Source organism: Choloepus didactylus, chromosome 9 (assembly GCF_015220235.1).
Source record: "Choloepus didactylus isolate mChoDid1 chromosome 9, mChoDid1.pri, whole genome shotgun sequence".
Classification (NCBI taxonomy): Eukaryota; Metazoa; Chordata; class Mammalia; order Pilosa; family Megalonychidae; genus Choloepus; species Choloepus didactylus.
In genome coordinates, this window is record NC_051315.1 from 110,189,591 (window position 1) to 110,213,470 (window position 23,880).

Genomic DNA, 23,880 nt, shown 5'->3' on the forward strand with positions numbered 1-23,880 from the left:
ATGGATATGTTCGCTATCTTGATTGAGGTGATGGTTTCACAGATGTGTGTGTGTGTGTCAAATTATATGCTTTACTATGTACAGTTTATCATATGCCAATTATACCTAAACAATTCTGCTTTAAAAAGACATTATTTTCTACCCTATTGCTCTATTTATTTATATCATAACAATTATCCTAATCCATCATTATTTTATTTGCTTGTTTTATCTTTTTATTGTCTGTGCCCTACTCTCCTTCCAATCCCATCCCACTAGCATATAAACTCTCTGAGGACTGCCTTGTTGTGTTTAGGCTTAACCCTAAAGGTCATTACACTAATGAGTAAAATGTTGAAGTATGCCCATTACTTAAATGGAACTCTATAAAATGTAAACAAGGATGGACTCTAGTTATAGTATGAGCCAGTTTACAAAAGAAGACTATAACTCCCTAGAGCCATATATGGTTTGTTTATCACTCTACATCTAATACCAATTATACTGCCTCAATAATTAAATGATTATCTGAATGAAGACCTCCATGTAATATGGGACAACTCGTGGCAGGTTTTTCTTGCATATGCAACTGAAGAAGTCCTCTACTTAACAGGTGTGAACCCAACTGAATAATTTCTCTCCCTATAAGGCTCACTCTTACATTTCCTCAGTGGACAGGTTTGGAGCCAAGTGGATGGCTGTGTGAGGCAGACTTACTTCTGAGCAGAGGTAGAGAACTTAGAGTGGAAGCACGTTGCTGATGTCAGAATTGGACCACCCTCCCCCCCGATCTTTCAGTATCTTTGCCAAGTATTCTTCACTAAGATGCTACATACATGGTTAATAAAGAGATTACTGTGTCTTTGATTATTTCAATCGCCTTTTTGGCTGAGACAAAAGAATGCCTGTAAGCATTTTATTGCTAATAGAGGCTATTGTCCTTGCTAGGTAGAGCACACAAGCCTAGCTTCAGATAGAGTTTTCTACAAATTAAATCAAATGCTGAGCCCTGCTGGGTAGGGTAAATAAAGAGGGACAGGCTATAAACAGAATAGGTTAAAATCCTTTCCCAAAAGATGCTTTAATATATTTCACATTATTTTTTGTTAATACATGTTAGCTTTGTCTACTTAATTAAACTTTAAAGTATTTAAGGGAAAATAGTATGTTTCTTACTATTATATACCCCAAAACCACATCAGTTTCAATTCTTTTATTTTTATTTTTCTGCTTTTATAAAAATTCAATTTCAGTAAGATCCCAAGAACTTCCTCCTATAGTTCATGACTCTGTGAACAGTTAGGTTTTAGTGTGTCCCTTCCAAAATTTTAAAAAAGTTATCAGATTTCCCTTCCCAAGGCTGGAAGGAGGACAGGATGGCCTCTTGGAAACTTCCTGCCCTGTGGCTCTGGGATTCTATCACAGTGATGATTGCAGTTCTTTCTCCTTTGCAGATCCCCAGGGCTCAGACATTAATATCTTTCTTTGGCATGGAGGGATTGCCAGCAAAGTGCCCTGCAGGATTTCACAGAAAAGATATTACATAAAGAGAGTATGTCAAACTTCATGCTCTCCAGAGAAGTCTCATTTGAGGAACTTTATGCTTATATTTCTTAGGATTTTCAGTGTTGCTGTACAGTAGGTTTATATGTTTGAAATCCCCTCAACTTCCACAAGACATCTAAACTAAATACTGCAAGATCTAAGAGACCTCTAACCCATTGTTCATTTTTGGAAAGAAATGTTAAACTAAATATAAGCAACTTTCTTTACAATAGAGAAGAAAGTAAATATTGTAAGAATTTATCATAAAATGAAAATTTTATTTTGACCCAAAGTTTGTAAACTTGGGTTCTTGATTTTTTATTGGAAGAAACAATTTTCTGTTCTGCAAAGTGAAGAAAATTGCATCTTGATTTTTCAGGGCAAGGGTCTTCATCATAGAGTGTACATTTCTACATGAAGATGCTTGGCGTTTTTCTATAATGATTAACAACCCATTGGATTTGCACAACTATAGGTTTAAAGGAGATCCACACTTGATTACTTGCCCTAAGCTATCAATGAAACTACAGCCAGGGATTCCCATAGCCATTGGGACACTTTTTTCCCCCACTCTCTGGATTAGACATACAACATTTTCTTATTCCAAGGTTAAAATGAGAATTTCTACTTACAGGGAATGTCTCTTTATATTTCCCCTTGCAGCTCTTTATAAAAAGCCTTAATGGCCTTGAGTCAAATCAGGTCTTATTACTCCGTCATGTATTATCTATGATTTCCTCACACATAAAATACAGGTAATGTTAGCTTTCTTATAGGAAAACCAGTAGCTTTCCAAACTATACAATAATCATCTAAGAACCTGAGACAATCTTACTCTACAACCAGAAAAAAAACACAGTGCTTTGACCACACCAGCCAAAGAGATTCAGAAATGATTTATCATTTATATCCATGAAATGAAACACTTGGAAGATGTGAGACTCCAAACCATTAGATGACACCTTCAGTCATCTGCTGATTATAACTCCAATGTGCTCTTTGGGATCATATACTTTAATGTGGCATCTCCTGGGTAACTGGCATTTCTTTGAACATCCTCCACCACCACCACTGCAAGGCAATCTCTAGAGCTGTGAATCAGAACTCAGGAGCTGTTGGACCCATGCCCTATGCCCTACGGTAACTCAGCATTTCTGTGGTACAACCTTTGAGCTGCAGCCTTAACACTTCCAGCTGGGTGTGGGAAAAACTTGGTAATCTAAAGGAGTCCCCCACAAAATTGATAACTTCCTGACATCTTCTTAGAATGCGCCTGACAGAAGCCCCTAAAGTCAAGTTCTCTGGAAACATAGCTGGTTCTGTTTCCTGACTCACTCAAGTCTCCCTCACTATTTCCTAAGAACTTGAAGCCTGGAGAGCTGCTCTTGCACAGAGTTCAGGGGCCATACACCTTACCAGTGAGTCTACACCAGTGACAGTTTGAACATAGCTTAGGCTAACCACACCCAACCTCAGAAAAATGGCCAGGAAAGCTGGCTGTCAGATGCATTCATCTGTTGTAGACCCAAAAAATAGCTCAGCTCGGTACTTTTCCAGAGTATGTGAAGTTGGAAGAATATCCCCATTACTTCAGGCCAGAGAAGCACAGCGGATACTCTTCCATGAAGCCAGACCCTGTGTCCTGCAGCCTGATCCCATTTCTTTAAGAACAGGGGTTCCATCAAGGCCATGAAAAGGGATGTCCTATGGGACAGACCTAGATCCTGAATTAGCCACATTGCCTGTCATGTCCCTCTGTCCATTTGCCCACCTCCTTTACATCTAGGTCTCTACTTTATACCTCTGCCTTGTTCCTCCAGTTTGACCTATGGGTTGCTTTCTTCATACTCCTAAAACCAGGTTCCATTTAGAGAATTATTATAAATTACTAGAATTTATAATTCTTTTAGTCTCCATTTTCAATCATTTATTTAATGACTGATTTTCTGGTTAAAATCCTCAACTTGACTTATTCTGAATCTTGTTCTATGGTCTGCTCTTAGGGTTAACATCTCCAACCGCCATGACCCAGTCATATGAGGAGGCTCCAGCCATCCAGCAGCAGCCCTGATTCCCCCGACACTGCTATATATACCTCCATCTTTGGCTTTCCTGGGTTGCAGGTTTGCCTACCTATTGGGGTTCAGAGAATTCTCAGAATGAGCTTACTCATAGGATTTCTTTTTATCTCCTCCAGCCTAAACAGCTGTATATAAAGTCACACATTCCTGAAAGAGTCATCACTGGCCACTTTTTCCTCCCCTGGATCCTCTCCAAGGCGTCTCCAACCCCCATCACCCCTTCAACTCAAGTTACTGGCATCATTGCCTGCTCCTGGGAAGACAGGGATTTCTGGACTGGGATCCAGAAGCCTAAGTCTTGGAAGGAGAAGGACTTGACTATTGGGAAAGTTAATGAACCCCTAAGGAAATAGATAGTCCTACAAGATCAACTAGGAACCACTCAGCAGTTTTGTTAGTGCCCCTTTCATGTAAAAGAAGGAGATGAGTGGAGAGGAGCAAAGAAGGGAAAGAGAACAGAGAAGATGAACAGATTGGGGGTTGGATTCTAGCTTCATTTTTCTGCCCTCCCCAACTGCTTAGTTGAAAAACAGAAGTTCTGAGAAGGTTTGGTTATGGCCTCTTCAGCCTTGCCCATGACTGTACTTCTGCTGGGTTACCACTGCCAAACATTCGAAAATTTTTGAGACCTTTCATGGAAATATGACCAAAGGTTTCAGGGAAATAGACAAGCTTCTAAGAACTTAGACTTCAAGAAGGGTTCAGTGTGAGTGGGAACAGAATATTTTAAACAAATCTTGTACTAAGACTGCAGTTATTTTTGAAAGTGAGTAACAGAATTTAAGAATTAGTAAGAAAGATACCAATGGGTATAAAAGTGTTTGTATTAAAGATGAAACAAAGAAATTAAACTTCTGCACTGTTGGTAGAAGGCTAGCCTGTTTTGATACAACTGTTTTCCTTCTTTCTTTTTATTTTCATTTTTAAAATAAGCATGGCATAATAATCCACTCCCATTAACCTTACAGGCAGCATTGGTCAAGCAATCTTAACCACAGTTCTAAGATTCTAATTGTTTCTTGGTGACGGTATAACCGAAATGGAGATGCACCTCTTAGAATGGTGGCCAAGGTCTTGAAAAGCTATGCAAGTTACAAAAATAACTCACCACTGGTATCCCCACCTCATTCTCTTTTTGTCCATCTCTGCTTCAACTTGTATTCCTTTTTCCAATCATGATGAGAAAATCTGCTTTAACACACAATGGACACAGCTATATTGTCTGTTTTTCTCACTTCCAGGTACACGATTTTACCTACTGTGCAAGATTTCACAGTTTATGCTTTTTAGACCTACCATTCCTAGACATCAAACATTCTGTATTCTAGGTCTTTCTATCCCTCTTTGAATTCAAAACTAAAAGTATGCTATAAATAGAACTGAGTGAGTTTCCTAAGGCAATGTATGGTTTATCTGCTTATCAGTGGCCTTCTAACTTTGCTAGTCTAAGCCCATTAAAAGGCCACTGCAGGAGAAGGGATAAAGTGTGAGAATTAGAAAAAAAGAAGTGGACAGTTAGGGACATTCAAATTTCTCTGTAACACTCAGATACAGAATGTTAGAAATTAGAAGGACCTTAGAAAATATAGTCCAGCTCCTGTCAGATTCACTAGTCATGATGGTAGCCAGGTGACCTGGACATACCATTTGTACTTTCTGAGCTCCATTCAGTGGCAGAGCCAGGTCTAGGACCCAGATTTTCTGATGCCTTCCTTCCGTGAAGCGTTTCCAATTACATCACCTAGTTGTTTTCAAATGGAGAAACACGAGTTCTGAGGCCATCTGGGATGTGACGAGTATGGTACCTCCTATTGAAAGTGTTCTTACCCCTCACAGCTGCAGCTGTGAATAACCAGGTCAGATTCAGAGCACCACTGGAAGAGAGGCCTCCAAGTAACCTTACAGAGTCCACCGTCAGCTCTGAGACCACCCAGGAACAGCAAACCTCTCAGGAGAGATCAGCACTGACCATCAGTTCCCCTTTCCTAGAGAACTGTTTCTTCCTTACCAGCCCCCTGCTCCAACCCCCAGCCTCAGCTCTGGAAAAGTGGATCTTCCTTAAACACTCAGAACTTGACCTTGCTGACTAAGGGCTAGAAAGCTGTTCATTCATCATGGAAAATTTTCTAAGCAAAAGGAATGCATTTATCTTAATTCTACCCTTATGTTTTTATGATTTCTTTCCTGCAGACTTCTAGTCTTAACTGAAAAGAGAGAAAAGGGAAGAAAAGAAAATCTTCAAAGAACATACTCGACAACTCCCTGTTCTGGGGTCATGTCTGATAAACTAAAACCCCTTACAAGGCTTGAGGGCAGAGCCATTTAGGTTTCCATTATTTCAGGCAACCAAGGTTGTGTGGTCAGACCATTTCCTGGGAGCATTCTCCTTCCCTGGAAGTCCATTTAGACTCGCCTGGAAGATAGTCTAGGATTTATCACCTCTCAGGACTTCAGCTGATGATCCTGAACTCTGGGAAAGGCAGGTTGGAAGACTACTGAGGAAAAGATAAGGGAAAAAGGAAAATGGGAGCTAGCATAAACAATAGGAATTTAAATTATAAAACTGGCAGAAGTTTGCCAGGGAGGATTTTGAATTCTGAAATATATTTTTAAATATCCATAATTAGGTTTAAGTCAAGTTGAGGAGGTGATGGGGGTAGAATAAAAATAAAGATAAAGAAAATTGAATGAGAGCAATACTGATTTGATTTGTTTTCCCATCTGAGAATACCCTGAGAGGAAGTCTAAGCAGAGATGCTTTGCACCATGCATTCACCAGCCTTTCCGAAAGGATGTTTCTCTCTGGTTCACTGTGTCCTACTTCCTTTTGGCCTTTGCCTCTCTCAGTCCCAAACACCATGATACACACATGTCCTAAACCTGCTTTGTAGGGTAGTCGCTTTCCAGCATTTTGATCTCCTCTTCAAGTTCAAACCCCTAACCTGTGATTTTGAGACCTCCTTCTGTCAAACTCATTCTAGCATGCTCCAGCTTCTCTCTCTTGACCTGTTGGTCCACTCCACCAGCTTAGCCCTCAAACCACCAAGAGACAGCCCCAAACAGAGTTATGAAGGACCCCTTGTTTGGCACTTTCTACTGCCTTCTTCAGTTTCTGTTTTTTTCATAGCATTGATATTATATTATATATTCACTTGTTGATTACTGATTCCACCACTAAATATAAGATCTATGAAAACAGGAATTTTACCTTATTCTACACTGAATCCTCAGCATCTAGAATCATACCAGGCATATAGTAGCTCAACAACTATTTTGTTGTCTAATTAAATGAAGGTATGGAGGAGGTTAAGAGCCACAGGAGCAGAACCAGGCCTGGAGACTAGGTATTATACTCCTAACCTGGTGTTTTTACCAATATTTTATCTTACAGGAATTCTAATGATGGGATATAAGTCAATAGTGATTCTGGCTGAGGAAAGGAAAGTCCTCCCAGTCCTCCATGAAATCACCCCAATTAGGGCCTCTCCACTCTTCCCAGATCCAACACAAACTCTGATGGCTAAAATTTAAGAAAGTCTTTCTCTGCTTCATATACATAAACAAAAACTCTCCCATCTTTTAATAGCCAAAACAGGTGTGTGGAGAGGGGGCAGGGGATGGGGGAATAAGTCTGTTGCCCCAAACATGTCCTGCTCTATTTATAAAGAGAGAGTTGGAAAAACACCTGAAGCAACTCTGAATCCCAGTTTTAGTACAAGCATTGCATCTAGGTTTCCAAGTAATAGATCTTGAAGACTACCTTTCACATCCTCTTTTGTTTATTCAGGACTTGACAGTGTTTCTGAAGCTAAAAGTTGATTCTCCTTGGCTCTGCAGAATAAGGAAATCCACATGCAATTAAGAAGCAGATTGTAATGGGAAGTGCACCAGATTGTGAGTCCACAATCTTGAAAGGCTCATTTTCCATACCTGTAAAATGGCAGGGTAGGGCTGGGGAAAGTATAACTTCAAATTCCCATTCAGGTTCTAATCTTTTACAGAGTTCAGAGATGTCCCAATATGCCTTGAGTAGTCTTTGCCATCTTCTTACCAGAAATTTCAACAAGGATCAGCAATGGGGTACACTTGCATTTCTCTTTCTCTTCTCTAGCAGATTCTTGCTCTGAAGAGATGCAAAGTGAAGAAAAGGCCAAAGTGCTGGTCTTTTCTAATCCACTTTCTGAGGCATAAGTCCAAAGACAAAAGGGTAAACTAAAGCAGGTCTGGCTGCCTGAACATGGTGCCCTGTCTTCTGCTGACCCCTTGAGAGTGGCCATCTTGTCTGTTCAATTCATATTGCGTCCTGATGTCAATTTGGATAATTTCCTGCATGCCTTGCCCAAGTAGATTCAATTTATTGAGTGCTAATTCTATGCAAGGCACTAAGGATGCAGTTTGGAAGACAGTTTATCTGCCTTCAAGGAACCTATAATCTGAGTACAGGGCAGCAGTCAGAGACATAAGTAATTCCAATCTAAGACTAAACTTCTGTTTTAGTTCCTCTCAAAGTTTTGGGAGAGATTGATTCATTTTGGTTTCAAATTCAGACCCATGAATACATACAAAGATAGAAGAAAGATTTTTCTATGTCATGCCTATATTTAATATTTTTTATAATGACTGTTTAGGGAAACCTAAAAATTGAGCTAAAAAGACTTTCCTAGCCTATGTTTTTTGGGGGGAGTGTAATGACAGGTTTGGCTAATGTGGTAAAAATAAAGGATATAAAATTAATGCATTTCAAGCCTTTATTGAGCATCTAATAATGGTAGTGTCTGTGTCAGGTGTAGCAAAGACAGTCCTTGTCTCAAGGAGCTTGTTGTTGGGGAAAGTGCCTCACAACTAAGGATCCTTGAAGTCTATATTGAGGATTCTTAGTGGTGAAAATGTTGAGAACCAATATTCTAAATGGAAGCAACATTTAGCAGACCTAGGGTGGCCTTGAGTGTGGGTGAGAGAGAAATCCATCTGTGCAGGATTCTTTAAAGGCCCAGGATCAGGTCGTCCCCCAAAACCTCCTTACAAATTGTGTCCAGGATCCTTATGATTTTTGCACTGGTGTCTAGAAGATTTCTAGGGCATTAGAGAAAAAAGGAACTCCATTCTAATCCATGCCCTCATTGAGCAGATGGAAAATCAAAGCCCAAAGAGGATAAATATTTTGCACTAAGGAAACTATGGTGTCACTTCAAATGCATATTTATTGAGTTGGGGGTACCTGAGCAAGACATTAAGAGACACAACCTTTGGTTTACTAAACTGGGTCCCCGTTGGCCTGCAAGAATATCAAAGTGAATGGATGGTAAAGGGAAAAGGAGGGAGAAAAGAGACTCTGAAACAGAGGAGGATATCCAACTACTGGGCAACTAAATGAGAGGAGGACCTCAGAGAGATGTATGGATGCATGGTACTTAAGCGTCAGACCCTAAAGCCTGGATGTGGATCCTGGCTCTGTACTTCTTGATTGTGTGAAGTCAGATGACCATCTTCATCTATCTGTGCTTAGGTTTCCCTTTCCATAGTAGGTGCATAATAATGTGTCTACTGTACAATGTTTTGAGGATTGATTATGATAATATACAGTGCCTGGCCCATATAAAATGCTCAATAAATGACAGCAATGATGATGATGATGATGATGATGATGATGATGATGAACTCTAGGGAGAGAGGATCACACACACCAAAAAGAACACGTCTGAAAGGAAAAAAAAGTCATTTGTCTATAATGTATGCAGAATAGAGGAAGGTGACAAAAGATATTGAAAACAAACTCTTCCCATTTTATAAACATTAGGAGGCAAAGTGACAACTTTGGGCACTGGAAAATGGAAGTTCTAGCTCTTCCCTATCACCTTCCAGCCAGTGTGGAGGCAAGAAGAATGGCCACTTCTCACATTTCAGGGATGCTGGTGAGTTCACCAGCTCTTGGTAGATGTACCGTCTCACCAGCCTCTGAATCAAGACCAAAGGAGCCCTGAGTTTCAGAGAAACACCAAGCCTTAGGAGCCACCTCACTGAGCCTGGAGTCCGGGCTGAAGGGAAGGTGGTGGGGTGGAACAGGGACAAGGAGTCAATGTTTGCCCTCTAATTAATTTGCAGAGGGAAAAAAATGTCTTAAAACTTTCCATCTGTGTGTCTACCCCTGCTGAGTGGTAGAGCAGCACCCTCGAAACAATAACAGTGACGATAAAGATGGAAACAACTGACACTCTGTTTAAGTCCTGGCTCCAGGCAACTCCCTTCCCTGCTGTGACAGCAGAAGGAAAGAACATGGGACTGCCTCCCTGGGGAATGTCTGGGAAATTATATCCTGGCTAGTCTTGGGTCGTAAGGCTGCCACATTTCAGTAAAAAGCTCTTTTAGCCGAGTGGAGAGAAGAAGGAAGGAAAAAAGTTATTGAGAAGTAGGGAATGAGTGAAAAGACAGAGAAGTCAATTTTTCCCTTTAGGGCCTGTGATATATGCAAGCTGACAAATTAAAGAATGTCAGAGTTGGGAAAGGCCTCAGAGATGCAGCCCAGCGCCCTCATGTTTTAGATGAAGAAACAGCACAAAGAGGGTAAGTGATTTGTTCATAGTCACATACCTAGGAGATCTCTCAATAGTTAGGAGGCTTTTGTCATAGTTGCAGACAGGAATGAAATGGACTGAAGAATGGAAGAAACAAGTGAGAACAATGTCGAGGGGCTGGTCCCAAGAAATTTCTAGAAACTGTGATCAAGACTATTTAGTGACTAATTAAGGAGAGTTACTATGAGGATGGCATCTAGGATGCTCCTAGATTTCTGGCTTACCACCTATAAAGATGGGAGATACAGGAGAAGGGACAGGGCAAGAGTTTGGGACTGTTTGCTACCACCACATTTAGGTGATAACTGAAGCCACGGGAGACGATGAGGTTGTTGAGAAAGAACTTGTAAAGGAGAAGAAAGCACCAAAAGAACACAAGCACAAGAGAAAAAAGAACTGTGAACACTAAGGAGTGGCCAGAGGGGAGGCACAGAGCCTGGAGTGGGGGTGTGGGGGCCAAGGGAGCTCGCTCCAGCTTCCCTGTGTCTGTACCCATCCTAGGGCGAAAACGAGTCTTTGGGTTCACTAACAAATCTTTGTCATCTCTCAGCTCTGTCCCTTTGCTTCCGAAACTGCTGTTACCTAAAACATTTTACTTTAACTATCCAGTCTAAAATTCATATTCATCTTTCAAAATTTATTTCTCCTTTCCTCCATGTCTAAACATTCCTTCCTCCTTGATCCTCAGCAGTACTATTTTGTCTTGTCTTGGTCGTCAAGGAGCTTCACCTCACTAGGGATAATGTTTAGCTCTCACTGTTGGTTGCAGAGCCTAACATAGAGACTTGACTATCTGTTTGCTCAGGAAACATTCCATGAATTGAAATGCCCATAGAACCACAACTCATTGCTGCCAGAACCAAGTTTAGAACTCAGATCTCTCTATTTCTACCTGGGCTCTTTTTCCTATGTTCTCTTTTTTCTAGCTCATCAATTTGTAGGGCTCATAAGTCCTGATCTGTTCTTCCTATCATTAATGTAACACATTATCTTGGTTTGGGAAATCTAGAGGTTTACCATTTATTTGGAAATACATGTCATTTTTAGTGTCTATCTGAGTTGGGGGCACACACCAAAGTTTATCGCTGGAGGCTAAAGAGTAAGTGGAGCTGAGCAAAAACCAAGCATGAAATACATGATCAGATCAGGGGATCCATTGAAGGATTTTTATTATGAGATTACAATTGAAGTTTTACCTTACAAAGATCAAATCTTACATGCTGCTGCCCACTGAAGTCAGTGACTCAAGAAATCAGCTACATAAAGAAGGCCTGGGGCAAGCTAGAATCACAGGACTCAAGTCTGTTCTAAGTTTTAACTGGATGTAGACAAATGTGGAACAACTAGGCAATTCTCAAGAGAGGTAAGTATCAAGTTGACTGAAAGTGCTAAACGACACCTGGAAGAGTTTGCCACTTATTGTGTGTGCATCCAGATGCACTATACTTTGTTCAAGTAATTGAATATGTCCTGAATTTATTCAAAAATTCAGTCTCATTTCATCAGAGACTAACATATTTTTAGAGTTCCTTAGGTACAGAAGTTATGTCTTATTCAGTTTTAATCTCCCCAGTGTTTGGTATGGAGCAGGGGCATAATACCTGACCCTTGAATGAGTGGATTCAATGGCTCGAATGCTAACTTCATCACAAAACCAAGCATGAAATACCCAGATGTTTAGGATAACAGGGCTTGAGACCAAATATCCAGCTCCTTGATGCTTCTCTTGGGAAGCTATTTTCTCCGATCAACCCCACCCTCACTTGTATTGGCTTCCCAAGTTCTGGCTTCTCCAAAGCATTTTAAGAATGAGTAGCCAAATGCTACCTTTCACTTTTTAAAATGAAAAATTGTACAAAGTATGCAGACAAGCACACCAAGGATGCACCTATCTTAAGAAGTCTTGGCTGTTCCAACATACTACCCCCATTCTTTTCCACTATGGAACCCAGAAAGGTTGGATGGGGCTCAATATTCTTCAGTTTACTCCATGTTTTACCCAGCCAGCCCCTCAGGAGGCATGGAAAGTGAGGGAGTTCAGTCTAGAACCTCAAACCTGTACACTGCCAAGGGCTAGTGGAATTTTCCAGCAACCGATTCTCATCCTTAAAAGGGCTTGCTCTGCCAGGGACCCATCCACTAGATCCCAGGTTAGAGATCTTGCCTTCCTTGGCAGGGTCTGCTTACACCAAACCTGGAGGTAGTGAAGTCTTCAGGGAGAAGGAGGATTAAACATTTCTCTATGTTACTTTTTGCCCTCCCTGGAACAATCAACTGGACTCCAACACTTGGTTCAGGGAAGAATTTTATCCTAAAGCCATCTGGTGACACAGAGGAAATATCTTTTTATATTCTGCTTTCCTCAGGAGTACTAGGCCAAGAGAGATTTATGTTTGTCTCACTAAGAGGAGATGACTGTGACTTCTGGGAACGCCTGGTTCTAGGGTATTGGGATCAAAGGGAAAAGAAGTTTGGAAAGTCAGATGATTATCCTGCTTCTACCCTCACCAGTTTTGCAAGGAGTCTTGAAGTCCAACTTCTGGGTCTTTCTTTCCACATTGGTAAACTGAGGGTAAGGCCCACATATGTCAACTCAATCTGTGAGAATAAACCAAGAGAGGAGTACTAAGAATTTGAGGGGACTTCACATGGAAATTATTATGATAGAGTCCTCTATAAAACAGGCTTTTTACTGAGTTTTACTGGTTGATCTGTTTGTCTAGTTCTGGGCACTGCAGTCCATCTAAACAGCCCCTGAACTAATTGATCCAATATGTACAACACAACTCCCCTTGAACTGCACATCAAATAAAATTTGGTGGCATTTTGCAGGATGGCATTTAAGCAAAGTTTGAGTCTTTGGTCAGGGACATGGAACGTATTAAGCAAGAGTGGCTCAATAATTGCAAATAATACCACAGAGTCAAATATGGTAGTATCAACTAAGAAATTGTATATGCCTTTGGAGTTTCTTGTCCTAACCATGTGGATACACAGTAAAGGGAGAATACTAGTTAGTAGAAAACTCATGTGGTGACCAAGAACTAGGCAGAGAACCTTTGCTTTCACAGCCCATGAGCAGCCTTTCTCTGTCTCAGTGATGGGTAGAACCTGCCATGACCTAGAAGCAGGCCCTGCCATCCTGAAGATACTATGATATCATCATTATACATTCTTTTGTTTTTGGAAGTTTATGTCTATTTATATAATCTCCTCTCCTACCTTGGCTGGAAATTGAGTTTGTGATAGAACAAAATTAGTTAACTAAAGCGTCCACTAAGTTACTTGAGAGATATATGAGAGGGCTAGATTGAAATCTGGTGTAGAGGAAAGGGGAAATTATCCTGAGGAGGAGTTTGGGCCCAGAAGAAAACAGGGCAGATAGCTCCAGAAAACCCTGTCACCTGAAAAACACAATCATGACATGTTTTTCTCCTTTTCGCCTTGGATACAATTCTAACCAAATGTGTTTTTTCCACTTTACATCCCAAACTCAGATAATGAGCCAGGAAAGACTAATGTAACAGAGATAGAGTTGAAAGCGATGAGGTCTGCCAGGCTAGCTTGCCATCATAATAACTTGATGATGCCCATCCCAGTTGTCTGGGAAGTCACGAAACAGAGTGTAGGTCTAGGCTGCATCTCCTCAGCCTGGCTGTGTAACTCAGAGCAAGTCACTTCCCTCTGGAATTTTCCATCTATAAAATTATATTACAGCTAAAAACTGACCTACAAGAAGGCAATAGAGTACATTTCAGCACCTCAGGACCCTGGTATTCAATTAGGGTTGCTCAACCTAAAGATCATGACCCTCTTGCATAGTTTATGGGGCTATGACTTCCTTCTGGTCTCCTGCCTAAGGCCAAGAAATCTCCCTTCTGTTTTTGGTTGAGTTGATCGTGTGCATGTGTGTGCCTGTGTCTGTGTCTGTGTGTGTGTGTGTGTGTTTTCTTCTTTGTAGGTCATGAAGAGTATGGTAAAAGAAGAGGGCTGGTGATCTGGGAATTAGATTTCAGTGATGAGTCTGAGGAGCTTGGTTAAACCAGAGATGAATATGATATGGGCACAGGTGGGTGAAGAAGGATGTATGTGGCAAGGCAGGAGGAAGAGGCAAAGCAGAGAGAAGGTAGAAAAGAGATGACAAGCATAAGAATGGACCCCCTAAGAGTCCCTGGACCCTACAGTTAGGAGCTGGCACCAGGGAGTGCGTTTACCAGAGGCAGTTGGTACTGCAGCCCAGGAACTTCTCTTTCCGGTCTAGCAGCCAAGTTCAGGCTAGTTCTCCAGGTGCGGGGATTGAGAGCTGTGCCACACGCTGCTGTGGGACGTGCGGCTGGCGGACCTCGCAGATTCCTGAGATTTCACCACTGTCCCTGGTATGTTGGCTGCCTCCCTCCTTCCCCTCCTCCTGACTCTTAAGTGAAGGAGGCCAACCTGTCTGTTGTGTCTAGGAGACTTCCGCTGTGTTTCTGAGAAAGGCTGGCTATTGAGCAGTGCCTCCAGGCTTCTGGTCCTCCCCCCAGTTCAACGCAGCTACAGAAGGAGGCTTATTCCCCCGCTGGCACCCTGATGGAGAACCCCACCTGCTTCCCCACCTGGGGGCAGAACCACGCGGGCACGCTCCCCCCGCCCGCCACCCCCTCTCCGTTCTCCCCTCACTCAACAGAGCTTAGAGCGCCCACCTGAGAGGGGCAGGGCCGGCGGCAAGGGGGATGCCTAACTGTGCAATTTCTGAGACCTTGAGCTTTTGGAAATTTCGCGTGGTGTTTTTGCTGAGTCATACCCAGTTTTCCTGGTCCCCACCCCTCTCTCCCTGGCTCCTTCAACCCCCTTTGCCTGGTCCTTATTCCACTGAACTCGAATATCACAGTGTCAGCGGGAACAGATGCACTGCCACCCCCCTCACACACACACAGCAAACCTCAGGAAACCCGGGGGAAACTCTTTAGCATTCAATTACTTCTCAAGCCACTGCCTCTTATTCCTAACTCCTCTTTAAGAAAATTATGTTTCATCTGTAGACAACAATATATAGTCTTTGTTTTAAAAATTACACAACTGAAAAGTATAAAAAAGTAAAAAAAAAAACCTCCAAAATTCTATCATTAAAATAAACATTAATAATAATAGGTAAGGATCACTCCAGATATTTCTTGACGTATATAGATTGTAATAATTTTACAAAAACGGTATCTTCTTTTTACTTTTTAAAAGCAAAAGAATTTTTTACTTGAATTTAGAGGAAGAAAAAGACTGTTATGAAACTGAAGGAATTGCTGAATATCAGAAACGTATTTCTTTACCACATGAGATAATTCCTAAAAGAGCCCTCTTTGTTTGGGGGGGGGGGGGGTGCAGGTGAGTAGGGAATAAGGATTTGCAAAACTTTAAGATATGGGAATCGCTTTTTTTTTTATTTTTAACTCTTATTTATTTTAGACCTGACTTTTCAGGCCAGTGTTTGCTTTAAACCCAAGATTTTTAAGCTATATTCTTCAAAAATAAAATCAGAACTTACTAGGTGTTTGACTTATTCTTTAGTCCTGCTTCAGAACATTTGCACTGACCTTGCTGTGTAAGTAACACTATAAATAAACTCACCCTATCCTCTGGAACAACTATCTAATAAGAGGAAAGGGTTGGAGAGGGTCAGAAAGAGACAGTGAAGGTCAGATCTCCGATCCTGACTTGCTTCGAAATCCATTTGAAGCAAGTTAGTTTGACTTTCTGCCTAATTCACCCTTTCCTTTAGCAATAAAAGTCTAATAACTAGTTTGCTGGGTTTCTAGAATAGTCTTCCTACCACAGTCCTTCCTATACCATGGGACTTAAAATAATTGTCAACCCTTAGTTTAATGGCATTTATGGATGGTGGATGGATGGATGGATGGATGAATGCACGTATGTATGTGTGTGTATATATGTTCTCATAAAATTGCCTAAAAATTGAAGCGAATAGGTATCAGAGACAAAAGCGTAATGCTTATGAAAGCTGTGGGACACGTTTCAGTACCCAAGCAACACTGAGTTCAAAAGGCCGTGGCTACACAAGTATTCCAACCTTTATTTGCTTCTTTCTCTTAACATTTCAGGAGGTTCAATAACTTAGGTCAAGGTTGCTTACTAAAGTCCTGATCCTCTCCTATTCTTTAGCATCCCAAACTCCCTGAGCCATCATACTTTCCTACTCCAGTGGAGTTTTCCTCTCTGTTCACACTGTTTTGCCTTGTCATCTTGGACCCTCAATCACCTCTCCCTCCCATTTCACCCTTTGTGGTGGGCTCTGGACTTGTCATGAGCCTTGGCTCCATGCAGCCCACCTTCAAGAACGTGCCTGCCCTGCTTTTGTCTTTTCTCTTATCAGAGAGTATAGGAAGGGGAGAAGATAAGCAGACAGCATCCAAATCTTCTGCCATCAAAGAAGAAAAGGTAGAGAGCCTGTGAGCCCTACTATGCTAATGATTTGTCTCGAATCACCCCAACTTTGTGGCTGGGCTTTTGGGAGAGACAGTTGTAGTGGAGCAGGGATCGGGGGGGTGGGGGTGGGGATAAATTGTTTAGAACTTTTATCATCTCTTTCCTGTTGGTATCTCTACTTCTGGAAGCAGAGAAGAAGGAACGGGAAGTTAAATACGTGGCAGTGGCTCCACCTTTCACTTAGTGTCCCCAAATATCCTAAAGAGCAGACTTTTCCAGCATTGGAAAGCACGCAGTAAGGGCCTTTCCAGACTGTTTTGTATCTGAGAACAAGGGTTTTTTTTATTATTATTATTAGACCAAGGTTTAACTCCTGTGTACCTGTGTGTCTGAGGAATGAGGCATTGGGAGGGGATTGAATGGAGGAATAGGAAGGAGGAAACAATAAGAAGAAAAGTATGTATCAGGTGCTTTTAGAAAATCAATCCAAACAAAAATAGCAAAGGGATGTCTGTAGACAGCTAGGCTGGCTGTGACCGGTGCTGGATAGAAAGACTCTGCCTGCCCAAGCTGCATAGCAACACAGCTCTGATTGGCCAGATCTGCACAAAGAACAGGCCCATAGCAAGGGCTCTGAGCTGGGCGGCTGCAGGCAGCTGAACTGGGGCAGGCCCAAGCAGGCCCTGCAAAGACACGCTCTGAACCGTCCAGAGCACAGCTGTGTGGCTGACGGCAGGTGTGAGTCCCGAGGGCGTTTGGGCTTGGTGGTTCACCACTTAAACGACAGCCCCCTGCCTCTGCCTGTTGCCCACTGCCGCCCGAGGGCTGGACTTGTGTCTTCACAGACCATAAACTCTTTAAGACAGGGGCTTGCCAATGGTAATAAAACAGAGAGAGTCTCTGAAAGAAAATAGGCCAGGGAGTCAGGAGCCTGAGTTCTAGTTCTATAGCAAGCATTAATTACTGCATATGCATCTACTATAAATAAGAGCGGGCTTACAATCTGCAGGACACTGTGGGATGTGCTTCACAACATTAACCCATAAATTCTTGCAACCCGAGGAGGTAGAGACAATGATTATCCCATTTTCCAGATAAGGGAACTGAGGCAGAGGGGGACCCAGGTTCAGGAAACTGACAGCAGTTCAGGGTCAACTGGAGGATGAGATGGCTGTAGGGGTGACAAAGGCTTCAGGCCAATTTTGACCTGAAATTAAAGCATTAGGTGGAGCCAGTGGTTCCTATCATTAAAAATAAAATACCAAAAGCAATGGTTGGGGAAAAAAAATCTGAATATTTGTTGCTGGAAAATTAATACATAATATGTGATATGTTAATAAATTGAATACTTCAAAGCAGTTTAAAATGAACATACAAAGCCTACAGGCATAAAAGAATAAATTCCAAAAGTATTGTGGACTGAGAAAAAGCTAGTTGCAAAATACAATAGGATGCCATTGAGGGAAAATTTTAAATGCACAAAGCAACACTATATATTGCATGATATTTAAGTATGTAAAAAGCAAATAAAAACTTGGATTAGAAGATAGACATTAAATTCTAAATGGTGGTTGCCTCTGGAGAGGAAGGGCAGGGACTGGGACTGGGAAGAGGATCAAAGCAGTTTTCAACTTTAATCGAAAGATTTTATTTCATATATATACATACAGACACATACACATAAACATCTATATGTATATATACATAGATAGGTAGATAAATTTAAAAACTATCTGAAACCTATGTGACACAAAGTAAACATTTTAAATATGAGTGGGGATATGTGTGTGTTTATGTTATCCTCTTGACTTTTCCGAATTAAAAAAAAGACTCTACCTTCCTGTGCAAGTTTTCTCTAAACATAAAAATAGTCTATTAAAAATATTTTAAAAATAAGCAATAGGAGAGTCTTTACTGGCGGCATCTTCATTCCCACCACCCTGCTCCTGCGGTGGCTGGAAATTAATCCACGGAGCTTGTGCTCCTGGGAACATCCTGTAGGACCCAGAACAGGAGGAAGAGTAAGAGATGCACATGTGTGCACCATTTTGAACTTAAAAGAAAGTGAGAGCAGTCACAAGCCCCGCATTACAGAGAGAAAAGAAACTTGCAGAAACCTGAGTGATGTTACTTCTCTGGCTGTGCATTCTCCTCGCCCTTCCCTTCTTTTCCTTTCTCAGCCAGAAAGAGGCTTTTATTTTGCACCTTCTCTGAACAGGCCCCCCGCCAGCCTGCAGGATCGATCTATGCTAAATAAATGGTATATATATATTTACCAAAATTCTCCAAAAGTCATGTTCCCTTATCTGTGAAAACAAGTTCTCATTCCCACCACCCTATTTACCTTGATGCCTCAGAAAATAGGGGAGAGCAAATAACATCTCAAGTGGTAAAAGAACAGAGGAATATTCCGAGTACACCCCACCCACAGACCCGGAGTAGAAGGGAAAACCTGCCTGTGTCCCGAGGAGGGTTGCAGGAAGGAAAGAGAGCAGAAGCAGGGCAAAGAGGTCAAATTTACATGTACTGACCTTCCCCTCCCTGGGGTGAACCCCAAGGCCAGGGAGAGGCCTGGTGGCAGTTCCCAGGTAGGTATGGGAGGAACCTGAGCAGGCCACCAGTAGCACTATTCCCCGAGCACAGCTTGCAGGAGATGATGAGCCTCTCGGAAGAGCCACAGTCACCATGGCTGGAGCAATGACTTTGCAGAGGGTGGGGACAGGCTGGACAGGCAGCCTCTGGCAGCACCCTTCATGCTCCATGGCTTGCTTGTGGGAAGAGTGGACCCAGGAGTTCACAAGTGTCCCAGAGAGGGGCCCAGGAGGCACTGAGAGGGCCTGGGAGAGGAAGATGCCACATTACTCCACAGGCCATGGGAGACCACCAGTCACCAATGCATGGGCCAAAAAGGAGCAAACACTGTGCAGTGGAGACAGGGAGAACCCAGGGGATCCCGCCTTGCTCAGAGCCCCCTGGGCCCCAGGGTTCTCCAGAGAAACATTTATGATATATTTGTATGTGTTCATATGTGCGTGTGTGTGTGTGTGCGTGTGCGCGCGCGCGCATGTGATTTGTTTTAATGAATTGGCTCATGTGATTCTTGTAGGTGCTTGGGATCCGATGCATCCAAAGTCTACAGGGCAGGAGAGCAGGCCGAAGACTTAAGATTTTACACTGCAGTCTCGAAGCAGAATTTCTTCTTTGCTGGGAAACCTCAGATTTTGCTCTGAAGGCCTTCAACCGATTAGATGAGGCACACCCACATTTTTGAGGGTAATCTTTACTTAAAGTTAACTGATTATAGATGTTAATCATGTCTACAACCCACCTTCACAGCATCACCTAGATCAGTGTTTGATTAAATAACTGGGTATTTAGCCTGACCCAAGTTGACATAAGACTGACCTTCACAACCTCTTCTCTTTTTCCACAATTAAGTCCCTTGAGTCTCAGTTCACCTCCAGGTGCCATCTCAGAGAGGAGCAGTAGGGGTGGGGAGGGGTTCTGACTAACTAAGTCTCTTCAGGAGAAATGTTAAACTGGAGAACCCTGAGATACCATTAGCCGGCAAAGTTAAACCAGTGCTGCCAAGTTCATGAATATTAACTAAGTCAGAGAAAAATTTTAAAAACTACATAAGCCACAGTTTCCTTGTATATCTGAATGCAGTGTGATTAAGATGGTGGCTGGGGTACATAGTTCAGCTTTGTCCTCTGTCATAAAAATAAGAACTATAGATCATAGTTGAGGTAAGTACACAGAAAGAAAATCTCTCTAGGGCTATTTATCCAGGAATTTAAATTCTCTATGTTCATTTCAGTGCCTCTTTAAAGATTAAGTTCCTGTGACAATACTAACATTTTTGCCACATCTAATAGAATTAATTTTTTAGAGCAGTTTTAGGTTTATAGAAGAATTGTGAATTACAGAGAATTCCCATATATTCCCTTACCCCCAGCCCCAACACACACACACAGACTCTTATTATTAACATCTGGCATTAGTGTGATATATTTGTTACAATTGATGAACCAATATTGATACATTATTATTTACTGTAGTCTATTATTTATCATCAGGGTTCACTCTTTGTGTTGTACAGTTTTATGGATTTTGACAAATGCATCATGTCATGTGTCCACAATTACAGTATCACATACAATTTGTTTCGTTTTGTTTTAACTCAGTGTTGTGGTTTAAAAGGTTGTCAAGCTTAACTCTGGAATAGGGTAAGTGGAAAATAACAAAGGTAAACTTAGAAAGTTTTTTTTTATGTGTAAATGCACACACACATCTGCACACAGAAATATACAAATGAACCAGATGTATGTTCTGTCACTAAACTCCTGGACCTGAACTATATAGGATCAGCAAGAGCTAGGGTCCACAAATTAAACGTGCAGTTAACAAGCTTGAAACATCCATCAACCCTCACTCACAGTGTGACGCTGTAATTCTTTGTTGAAATGAAATATAAAACAGGGCTTTAATAGAAGCGTGGCTATTTGTAAGTAAGGTTTCCTACATTTGCCTGGCCCCGAGGGCTTTCTCTTGCGGTGGCAGCAAGCCCACTCAGATGGGACGGGCTCTGCAAACGGTCAGGCAGACCTGCCAAGGGTGGGGGCTGGCATCGGTGCTCCAGTCACCTTAGGCAGGGGAAGCACCATCTACCTCTGCCCCCTTCACCGACCCATCCACCATCCCAAACTGAACTCCGGTCAGCTCCGGTCCTCTGTTCGCTGGCTCCCTGCAGAGCAAGCCCACCCCTTGCTGGCTCTGCCTTCTCTGCCTTACTTGGTTTAAATTACTTCTTTGAACTTTGGTCTCATTATTTTTGGACCATCATTTGGTCTGGAAGATTTTGTTTCCATGGGTTCCTTCTGTTCTTCCTTTTCACTCCCTTGGATGCACTTCCCAAAGCCTCTTTTTACAGTTTCTTTTGAGTGGTTTTTATTACCTTCACGTATCTTAATCTGAGCAGGGAGAAGCTCCAGGAGCATTGCCATCTTCCCTTCAGATTCTTGCTCCTTTGGTTGTTAAGGGAGCTCATCATTTAAAGGGTGGGGGGAGCTCTGCTTCTCCAACAGCTCATTGCCAAGTTCACAGTATGGCCTTTTCCTATTTTGATATGAGAAACCAAGTTGCACTGTCATCCTGGATTGCCACAACCCACTCCCCACTTTTGGGGGCAAACCATAGATCGCGACTGCCCTTTGATGCTTAAAGTTAAAGATCCATGGCACTATCCCACTCTCCCCTGATAGCAAGAGCTTGATTTGACAGTTGAATTGGTTTGGATGCTTTGGCTGCAAGTAATAGAAAACTAGATATTTCAACTGGCTTGAACAATTAAGAAAACATATTATCTCCCATAGCAAACATCCATGGATAGGGCTACAGCAGGGTTGGTTAATTCAGAGATCAGTGACATTAACAAGGCTCAGGTTCCTTCCATCTTTCTTCTCTACCACCTCAGTGCATGGACTTAACCTCATAGAAGCTGACCTGCTGGTTACAAGGGGCTTACTGCCGTCTTACCCAAGTGCTACAACATCCAAAAGAAGAGACCACTGTTACCACTGATGCCTAACTACTCATAGGTTGAAGTTGATTAAGATAATACAGGTCAAGCATTTGAAACAATAGCTTGAACATAGTAAGTGCTCAATAAATTCTAGAATCCTCATTCATAAGACCTTCTCTCACATCTTATTACCCAGAATTATGTAACAAATCCATGCCCAAACCAGTTCCTAGCAAGAAGAATGGGCCCGCCATCATCGACTGTGATCACCCATGAATAAGCTTTGGGGTTGGGGATGGGTCTCCACCTTTCGTGAAGCACACAGCCTCAAGAGGAGGGTAGATGCCTGAACAGACTCAGCGGACTACTAATAAGGAGGGAACAAGGTGATGGGTAAGAGACCAGCTCTGTCTACTACTATGTAACGCAAAAATCCAGACAGTCCTTGCCTCTAAATCCCTGCCTCACCTTACGTCTCTCTCCAGTAACTCAGATGTTCCTTGTTCTCAGTCTCCTAGGGAGACAGGACAGTGTGACAGTTAAAGATTTGACTTTAGAGTTAGCCAGTCCTGGATTTAAGGCCCACTTCTGCTATTTACTAGCTCTGTAACTTTTGCAATTTACTCCAGATCTTTGTTTTCTCAAACCCAAATTGCAATAAATAAGAGAAACCACTTTCACAGTCTTACTCTGTGCCAAACAGTTCTCTAAGCCTTCACATTATCTAAATGCATTAAAGCTGCACAACCATGCAGCGATGTGGGGACTTTAAAGATGAGGAAACTGAGGCACAGAGATATTCAGTTAATTGCCAAAATCACATAGCTGGTGAGTAGAGCTGTGATCTAGAGCCCATGATCCCAACCACTTCATTAACTGCCTCTTACTGAAATAGTAAATCAGTCAGCACCGTGCCTAACTACTCATAGGTTGAAGGTGATTAAGATAATACAGGTCAAGCATTTGAAACAATAGCTTGAACATAGTAAGTGCTCAATAAATGCTAGGTAAGCATTCTAACAGTTATTTTTTTAATTCAGTTTTATTGAGACATATTCACATACCAGACAATCATCCATGGTGTACAATCAACTGTTCACAGTACCATCATATAGTTGTGCATTCGTCACCCCAAACTATTTTTGAACATTTTCCTTATACCAGAAAGAATCAGAATAAGAATAAAAAAAATAAAAAAGAACACCCAAATCATCCCCATCCCACCCTATTTTTCATTTAGTTTTTGTCCCCATTTATCTACTCATCCATTCATACACTGGATAAAGGGAGTGTGATCCACAAGGTTTTCACAATCACACTGTCACCCTTTGTAATCTACACTGCTGTACAATCGTCTTCAAGAGTCAAGGCTACTGGGTTGGAGTTTGGTAGTTTCAGGTATTTACTTCTAGCTATTCCAATACATTAAAACCTAACAAGTGTTATCTGTATAGTGTGTAAGAATGTCCACCAGAGTGACCCCTCGACTCCATTTGAAATCTCTCAGCCACTGAAGCTTTATATCCTTTCATTTCACATCCCCCTTTTGGTCAAGAAGATGTTCTCAATCCCACGATGCCGGGTCCAGATTCATCCCCGGGAGTCATACCCTGCATTGCCAGGGAGATTTACACCCCTGGGAGACAGGTCCCACATAGGGGGGAGGGCAGTGAGATCACCTGCCGAGGTGGCTTAGTCTAACAGTTATTTTGTGTACAGCAGTCAGCCTGCGGCAGATTGAGAGAATTAAATCATCCCTTAC